Source organism: Cervus elaphus, chromosome 7, assembly GCF_910594005.1.
Source record: "Cervus elaphus chromosome 7, mCerEla1.1, whole genome shotgun sequence".
NCBI lineage: Eukaryota > Metazoa > Chordata > Mammalia > Artiodactyla > Cervidae > Cervus > Cervus elaphus.
Genome location: NC_057821.1, coordinates 4,734,067 through 4,741,549, shown reverse-complemented (window position 1 = coordinate 4,741,549; position 7,483 = coordinate 4,734,067).

The window sequence follows — 7,483 nt, the reverse complement described above, 5'->3', positions numbered from 1 at the left end:
AAACTGAGTTGTTTGTTGTGTAGTCATCAGTGTCAGGCTTAAAGAAAAAAAACCATTTCATGTGATTAAGACTAAGGAATGTAGAGAGAAAAAAAAATTTGTCCTTTCCTCCTCCTTGAGAATTCCAAACCCCTATCTTCTCCTCGAGAACCCCAGACCCCTCTCTCCTTGGGGACCCCCAGACTTCTTATCAACCTGCCTAGGAATTGACTCTCTCCATATTTGACAGTTGTATTCCATTGTTGTCTAGACAGTCCAGTGCAGAAGACCTTCTTGAATGGGAAATGTGAATTCAAGAGTCAGTTCTCTTCAGTTTTGTTGCACATGTGGTAGTTAAGAGTACCTGATATGGGTTCTTTTATCTAGTTTAGAGACAGTCCTTTAAATGTTGTCTTTATCAGTGTGTATAATTTCTTAGTTGTAGGTCACAGGGCATCTGATCTTTATCCAAATATAGATTATTATGATGACATTTAGAAAAGCTTAGAATATTATGCTGCTAATTCAAGTAAGCTTTATGATAATTTAACAGAGCACCAAGGAACTGTGTTGGGCATAGATAATAAATGCTAAGCCTCAGTAAGTAGAAAACTTTAATATCCATGAAGGTATACTATTGAGACATAATTTCCCTCTCTAGATCATTCTCCTTTCTATTGAAGTGAAGTCGCTCAGTCGCGTCCGACTCTTTGTGACCCGTGGACTGTAGCCTGCCAGGCTTCTCTGTTCATGGAATCTTCCAGACAAGAATACTGAAGTGGGTTGCCATTTCCTTCTCCTTTCTGTTAAATCCAGCCAAATTAATGCTGATTTGTTAAAAATAAGTCTGGTTTCAGTAAACATGACCTGATGATTCATATAATTGCTCACATAGGCTTTTTTAAGTTGGCTGTTGCCCTGGAGCTTTTCATTCAGAATTTCAGAGTAAACTTTTAAAAGGCCTCTCAAAGCCAATAAAGCCATGCCCATGGCTTGCCTTCAGATTTTGCCTGTGATATCTTTTTTAGATATCCAGAATATCTAAACTCTTGCATATGTCAAGAGATAATCCATTTCATTAGGTTCATAAGTTTGCTCAGAACTCAAGAGTCTCCAATTTCTGGAGGAACCAGATAGATAGAAGTGGAAAATATTTTAATTTTACCCAAAGCTGTTACATTACCAAATTGTTGTAAATCATAAGTAGCTTGTAAGAAAAGGGCTTTTCTATATCTGAAAAACAAAAATTAGAAGCCAGGAGTATGTCAGACAAGTCATAAAAATTATAATCATACTTGAAAGTGAAGTCACTCAGTCATGTCCAACTCTTTGCGACCCCGTGGACTGTAGCCTACCAGGCTCCTCCGTCCATGGGATTCTCCAGGCAAGAATACTGGAGTGGGTTGCCATTTCCTTCTCCACTGTCCATTTAATCCCATATAATTAATCTTTGTTCCATTTGAGTCCAGTTTTTTCCTATTAGTGTTGCCAACCTTGTCTCATGATTGAGGATGATAGTGACAGTAATAATTTCAAGAGGTTTGTGAAGTTTTTGTTAAGGTTTGTATGATTTGTCCAGTGAAGTGGTTGTGTTGATCACTGGATTGTAGAAACTATATTCCAGGTGGGAAACATATTTTCTAACCTTTTCCTTTTCATTGTGAAGGCATCAGCCCTGTAGCCAGGAAAGTCTTTAATTCATCAAATAGAAACTGAGGTTTATTCAGTTCAGTTCAGTTGCTCAGTCGTGTCCAACTACTTGCAACTCCATGAACCACAGCACGCCAGGCCTCCCTGTCCATCACCAACTCCCGGAGTCCACCCAAACCCATGTCCATTGAGTCGGTGATGCCATCCAACCATCTCATCCTCTGTCGTCCCCTTCTCCTGCCCTCAATCTTTCCCAGCATCAGGGTCTTTCCCAATGAGTCAGCTCTTTGCATGAGGTGGCCAAAGTATTGGTTTCAGCTTCACCATCAGTCCTTCCAATGAACACCCAGGACTGATCTCCTTTAGGATGGACTGGTTGGATCTCCTTGCAGTCCAAGGGACTTTCAAGAATCTTCTCCAACACCACAGTTCAAAAGCATCAATTCTTCTGTGCTCAGCTTTCTTTATAGTCCAACTCTCACATCTATACATGACCACTGGAAAAACCATAGCCTTGACTAGATGGAACTTTGCTGACAAAGTAATGTCTCTGCTTTTTAATATGCTGTCTAGGTTGGTCATAACTTTCCTTCCAAGGAGTCTTTTAATTTCATGGCTGCAGTCACCATCTGCAGTGATTTTGGAGCCCAGAAAAATAAAGTCAGCCACTGTTTCCACTGTTTCCCCATCTATTTATCATGAAGTGATTGGACCGGATGCCATGATCTTCATTTTCTGAATGTTGAGCTTTAAGCCAACCTTTTCACTCTCCTCTATTAGGGAGCCAGGAAAAGTTAAGCCACCATCTTGGATTTCTCAGAGCCTTGATTTTGTAATTTGTAGCTATTGTCTATTCATTTAAAATGCATTAATTTAGAAGTAGACTGTTGTAATATTATAAGAACATCAGGATAGCAAAAGTCTGACCATCAAGGTTTAATTTTTTATAGAAGCAGAATGAACTTTATTTATATATGCCATAATATTCATAGATCACTGTGAAATAGTACTCATTTACTTTATCAAAGTAACAAAATATTTTTTTAAAATATAGATTATCTAAAGGCAAAGAAATTTACATAGTCTGTTATCAAAAGTTGCATTCCAAGAAAATTTTGTATTCTTAACAGAGAAAAGCAAATTCCAATCTGGTACCAGCTTACTGTTAATAATAAAATTTGTTTATCTAGTTAATTTTAATTTAATCTTAGGAAGTCCTTTCTCTAAATCTTGAAGAGGTATTATTTTTCTAAGGCTTCAGAGTGAAACAATAGCTATTGATAATGACAAAAAGGCTCAAGAAGACATACATAAAATCTGACTATAATGCAATTGACAAAAGTAACTTGGTTACTGCTGTGACATGTAACACTTGAAGATAGTAACTAGAATTATAACATTTTACCAGGGCATACCAGATCTTTATAAATTCTATACAATTTCTAGATTATCTGTATTGGCAACATTTACCATACAGTATAACCTGAGAAGATTGATTACTTATTTGACAGTACTTCCCATGTACCTTCCTATCACTTCTTCAGGGGATCTTCCTGACTCAGGAATCGAACCGGGGTTTCCTGCATTGCAAGTGTATTCTTTACCAACTGAGCTATCAGGGAAGCCTTTTAACATATGAAATGAACCTAATTAGTTTAATATCTATCTTTGGGAGGCCTCGGGACTTCCCAGGTAGTGCTAGTGGTAAAGAATCTGCCTGCCAGTTCTGCCAACGCAGGAGACGCAAGAGACACGAGATCAATCCTTGGGTCAAAGATCTCCTGGAGTAGTAAGTGGCAACCCACTGTAATATTCTTGCTGGGAAAATTCCATGGATAGAGGAACTTGGTGGGCTACAGTTCATGGGGCCGCAAAGGGTCAGACACGACTGAGCGACTGAGCACATTGGGATGCCACTGAAGCATCCCAAAGTTAGCTAGAGGTCAAAAGAACTTTATTAGAATTTGGTCTTAGGATGTTTCATCAAAAAATATCAGAGTTTAGAACATTCAGTGAGACAGGATCACAGGTAACTGTAAAACTGTAGTTACTCATTCAGCCAAAGTAACAATGAAAGATTTCAAAGGTAAATATAGAAGAGGTCACTTAAGAAGTAAAGAAACTTACAGTCTGTTATCAAAGGTCGTTCAATATCTCAAGAAAACTTGTATCATATACAAAATACTTTTCTTGGGGTCCACTTTCCACAAAACTTTTTATCACTCTCTGTATCTCTTATTTTATTTGTCCATTCAGAAACAGCCACCTGTAAGTCAGATTTATTTCCGTTTCCCTTAAAACGTAATTCTGTTCCTCATACCTTCTTTTGCAGCCATCTCCTGCTTACATGGGCTTCCCTGATGGCTCAATTGGTAAAGGATCCACCTGCAACACTGGAAACCTGGGTTCAATTCCTGGGTCAGGACGATCCCCTGGAGAAGGGAAAGGCTACCCACTCCAGTATTCTGGCCTGGAGAATTCCATGGACTGTGTAGTCCATGGAGTCTCAAAGAGTTGAACGTGACTGAGCGACTTTCACTTCACTTCCTGTTTCCTTTACATATTGAAATGTTTCCCTTATCATTTTGGTAGCTTTAATTATGTGTTGTCATTTTTAACACTTAAAAAAAACCCTTACTCTCTAGTGAGAAACAAGAAGCAAGCAATTGTGAACTGTTTGTCATATTGGCATTCTCTGATTAGCAAACTTAAGAACATATTCTGTAAAACCTCTAAAACATGTATTTTCCAAAAGCATAATTTCTTTTCTCAAAGTGGCACAAGACATGTTTAATAAATGCAAACATCCTTAGTTTCTCTCTTTCAAGAAGACACAAGTAGGTAAATTTAGATTTGTTTCATTTGTAAGCACTTACTTTCCTTTAAGCCCATTAAGTAGAGCTCATTTACACATTAACCCCAGCAATATTATCCAAAGACAAAGAAACATAAGAGATACATATATACAAATAGAGATCTCATTTCATTTTTTTATGTTTTGTATATCAGGCATTGCAATTAAATGTATTAGTTTATGAATAACAGAATAGTCAAGTTTACATGTTTGATTTAAAATCTTTTTCTCCCCCTTACTTTTTTTCCCCTTGGCTTGAAAGTTCTACTAAGTATCCCAAGGTTGAAGTCCCAGGAAAATTGGGCTGTGTTTATACTTCAAGGACATGATAAGAGTTAACTTCAGGTTTTCTTCTGAGAATATTTTTATTCTCTGAGAGTCAATGTTCTGAAAAAAAGTATTTTATCAACCTAGTTTTCTCTAACTGCACATGCAAAAAGAACAAGATTTGGAATTTCAAAAATTTCATCTGGAGCCTCAAGAATATTGTGACCACATGATGTTGAATTATTTTTTTCCCTTATTTATAAGTTTATAATTATTGGTTGACCAGTCTGCAAAAATTTCCTAGGGTCAGATGAAATTCAAGAAGCACTTCCCATGTTGAGTCAAATTATTAATATACACTCACTGGCAAAACCAAAGGAAACCAAATCCTTGCCAGCCAAACAGAAGCCACAAAGCAAAAAAAAAAAAAAAAAGTGAAACACTCAAATAGCCCAAGGCTCAAACTGGCTTCCAAGTACCCCTAAGCCTGTGGCCTTGGTACAAGTGGCACCTTACAAACAGGATGAAGAAAATCATCCAAAGGGAACATAAGGTTCACCAAACAGACAAGATCAAGTGACCTCAGAGTGTATGCCACAGGACTTACCAAAGTGCTGGCAGAGGTGTCATGACATCCAAAATGCTACTTTTCTCCTTCCTCAGAATATTTTCTCAGCAGGAAGTCAGGATTGTTGTGGGCAGGAGAGGGGGATGTCCTCAAGGCAAAGGTGGCTTTGGCAGCTGCTAGGGAAGCCTCTCTCATATCTTCCATCCCTGCCCCATACACCAGCTACCAAAACAGCAGTCTGGATGTGATTGGGACATGGCCCTGTGGTGGGGGAATGCCTGGCCATTTTCCTCCAGAGGAGTCTCCCAACCACCCTCTGTCCCCGGCCCAGGAGGCTGGCTTGGAGAAAAACTCAGCCCAATCAAGCCTAGGAGCCCCAAAGGGCCACCTGCCCACCAGTCAGTCCTAGACGAGTCCCCAGAATTCTGTTGCCAGAACTCAGCCTCTGTTCACTGATGCCAAAGAGAAACATAGAGACAGTTTTGGGTGCAGTAAAAAAGGGTAGCTTTTATTGCTTTGCCAGGCAAAAGGGGCCACAGTGCGCTAAGGCCCTCAAGACTGTGTTGAACCACTCTCCCCCCACCCGACCCAGGGAGAGGTAGTGAGGGGTTTCATTATTTAAGGAGAAGGAAGTGATCAGCTCAAGGACAGTTCTTGGATTGGTAGGCACCAAGGTGAAGTTTCAAGCATCTTCAATTTTGTTTCAACCAGTTTAAGATCTATGTTCTCGTGGTCAGCAATTTTTACCAGGGGTGGGGGTGTGGGGTGGGGGGAGGTCTGCTTCCTGTAAAAACAATTTAGGAATATGTGTCAGGTCTTTATATCCTTCAGGGAACTGGGAGTTCAGTAATTCTGCTATGTGGCAGAATTATAGTCTAAATTGTTACCAGTTCCTCAGCCCAACAGCTATTCTTTGTTTCTACATCTTCACATTTCCCAATCACTAACTCTTCAGTCAGCATTTTGCTTCAAAAGACAAGGACACAGGGGTTTGTACAGTTTCAAGTGTAGGGGTGAGTCTAGAGGTCAGGCTGGGGGGGTGGCTTAGGTGGTTTGCCCACCCAAGTGGTGCTGTGTGCAGGGGACATATACAGTACCCTGCTTTTGCTCTGGGCTCTTCAGAAGTAACAGTTGAATTTCTTGGTCTCTTTTGTTCAGAATTTGCCCTACCTGTGCTTGCATGCAGTTATTTTTAGTCCCATTTAGTTTCTCTGTATTCTGTTGCTGGAAGAGAAGCATGTCCAGCTGCAAGCACTGCAGCATTGCAACAAAGGCTCCCAGCCTGTCCCATTCTTATGTTGGTGAAAGTGAAACTGTGGCTCGGTTCCTCCTGTCAGACTCTTTGTGACCTCAAGGACTTAGCCAGCTAGGCTCTTCTATCCATGGAATTCTCCAAACAAGAATACTAGAGTGGGTAGCTGTTCCCTTCTCCTGGGGATCTTCAGAACACAGGGATGGAACCCAGGTATCCTGCATTGCAGGCAGGTTCTTTAACTTCTGAGCCAAGTACATGCCGAAGTTTAATCATTCCATTCCCAGCCATTAGACATTTAGATGTTTTCTCATTTCTATTACAAATTTGTGATAAATAAATTTTGCATGACAGTTTTCCTACAGATTAAATTTATGTCCTCAGGATAAATCCTTGCAATGAAAAGGATTGAAGAGTTATGCTCATACTTGGGCTCTTGTTTTCCAAATTTTACCCATTAACTCCTACCTACAAACAGTTAAAGTAAATTTTCCACTGGATTCTCCCAAGCACGTTAGAAGAATTCTAAATATAAATTTTGGGTAGACATTTAAAAATTTTAGGAATACTTACTTCGCATACAACTTTTGAGAAACACAACAAGCAGGTCTCTCATTTTCAATTTGCCTCTACAAATTCTCAAACTTATGAAGTATAAAAGCAACTGAAGTCATAAAGTCATGGTGGAAATGCGGGAAGTCCAGATTTAAGCGATAATTACTGCCAGTAATAGGTAATCAGATGTTGGGCATGCATGCAGATGGCAACAAAGGCGTCTAAGTTTTAAAAGAATTTTCCGACTTAAATTCTTTTCAAAGCATTCGAGTGGGTCTCTTTGCTAAGGCAGTAAGTGAAGAAAATGAGAACACATATCTGAACATAAGTGGACTATTTTACAGGTTTTTTGAATGTG